Source organism: Centrocercus urophasianus, unplaced genomic scaffold (assembly GCF_019232065.1).
Source record: "Centrocercus urophasianus isolate 14NV4802_14NV808 unplaced genomic scaffold, USGS_Curo_1.0 seq_765, whole genome shotgun sequence".
Lineage (NCBI taxonomy): Eukaryota > Metazoa > Chordata > Aves > Galliformes > Phasianidae > Centrocercus > Centrocercus urophasianus.
Genome location: NW_024885383.1, coordinates 28,314 through 30,380, shown reverse-complemented (window position 1 = coordinate 30,380; position 2,067 = coordinate 28,314).

Below are 2,067 nucleotides of genomic sequence, written 5' to 3'. Positions count from 1 at the left end.
GCGTGGCATGCAGGCACACAGACGTTGCTCCACAAGTACCCCTGCACAGTGCATCCTGCTGGGGCAAGGGCGCCTTCCCCTGAGCGAGGGCTCACATTGCTCCACTGCTCCTTCTAGGAACCCTTCCTTACTCTGTGTCCTTGCTGCGTCAGAACAGGCTGCAGGCTCCCATCCCTGCAGGCATTCAAGGCCAGGCTGGATGTGGCTCTGGGCAGCCTGGGCTGCTGGTTGGCGACCTGCACACAGCAGGGGGTTGAAATTAGTTGATCGTTGTGCTCCTTTGCAACCCAGGCCGTTCTATGATTCCATGATTCCCCCGTGCAAACCCAAATTCACACTGCTGGGCTGTGCCCTGAGGCACCACTCTGCTCTGCTCCTGCCCTGCCCACAGTCAGAGCTCAGTTAGAGTTAGTGATGTGACCTGGAAGGGAAGCAGACACCTCCTCATTCCTTTTGGATGTCAGGTCCTTGGGAGCTCCACTGCTTGGATAGCAGGACTGCTGTAAATGCAGAGGCCCATGGGCTGAGATAAGGGTAGTTTGCACACGAGCAGAAGCTGTGTGTGAGTGAACAGAACCAGGAGCTGCTCGGCCCATCCCTCGCACAGCAGCGGCTGTCACACAGGAGGCGCCGTGGGGACAAAAGCCAATCCTCTCCATGTCCTGTTGGCTCTTACTGCTGGAGCTCAGTGTAAGCACGGCTCAGAGCGTTACCAGCATTACAGCCTGCCCCAAAACGCAGCACTGTGCCTCCAGCTGGGAGGAAAACCGCAGCCAAAAGCAGGAAACCCACCGTGTGCCACCCGCATCCCCCAGTGCCACGTGCACACAGCCCCCAAACGCCCCAGGGATGGAGGCCCCACGGCTGCAGGCTGCCCCTATGCTGACAACCTTCTCCTTAAAGAAACTCCTCCTCGTGGTTGATGAAAGCATCCGCAGCACAGCCTGGGCTGAGTAGCTGTATATGTAGGAATCAAATCCCTGCTCCTCCTGGATTCTTCAGACACGTGATCGGCTCCACAGCCTCACCCAGGCCTCAGAGCTGTGCCCTCCGTGTGTGTTGATGCACCGCTGCATACAGGGGATCCCCTCATGCTTCCCTGGAGCTGCTGGGTGCTGTGCTGAGCCGTGCTGGGTGCTGCAGAGCCCAGGTGCACGGTGCACAGTGTGCACGCTGTCGTTTCGGTGCCATCTGCTCATTATTTCACACGTGGGGGCTTCTTCCCCACTTTCATGGCATTGCTTTCCATTTTCTCTGGGCAGCCTGCTCTGCTGGTTGGTGACCCCGCACACAGCAGGGGGTCGATACTGGATGAGCATCGCGCTCCTTTGCAACCCAGGCCACGCTGTGATTCTGTGATTCCGCACCTCCGGGCGCTGTCTGCAGCTGGGCGGCTCTGCTGGGTGCGGGACAGCCGGGCTCCGAGCGCTCCGGACGGCGGCGGAGCTCCGTCTGCAGGCGGAGCGCAGCGCGGACATTCGCTCACGTTTGCCGAGTGGCACCGCGGCCAAAAATGGAAGCAGACCCCGTTCCTCCATCCGTAGAGCGGCGTTCCTCGCAGCACCGGCAGGGCTCGCTCTGGCGTCGCGATGAGGAGCCGAGGAAGCTGTGAGGGCGCTCCGGGCAGCCGGGAGCCGAGCGCCGGGCCAGGAATGCGCGGCTCCGCACGGCGCTGCCCTTCACCTTCCGTCTGCGAATCCCTTTGCTTCTCCCGCAGCCCCGCTCGGGGTCAGCCGCTCAGAACAGCTCTCAGCTGCCCGTTTCGCCGCTTTCTGTCCTTCTCTCCTCGTTCTCCTTTGCCCTCCCGCAGCCCTGCTGATCCCGAGCCGCGCGCTCGGGGCTGCGATGCCGTGAAGGGCCGCTCGGTGCGCGGGCACGGCGCGTGGGTTTGCAGGTTCCGGCAGATGGGACACATAGAGGGTTTTTCTCTCTGGCTGCGAATCGCCACCATTGAGGCGGATTTGCGCTCGTGGCCGCCGCCCGCGCAGCAATTTGTGCGCAGCGTGGAAGCCGAGCCGGCGCGGGACATCGCTGCGGGACATCGCTGCGGGACATCGCTGCGGGACA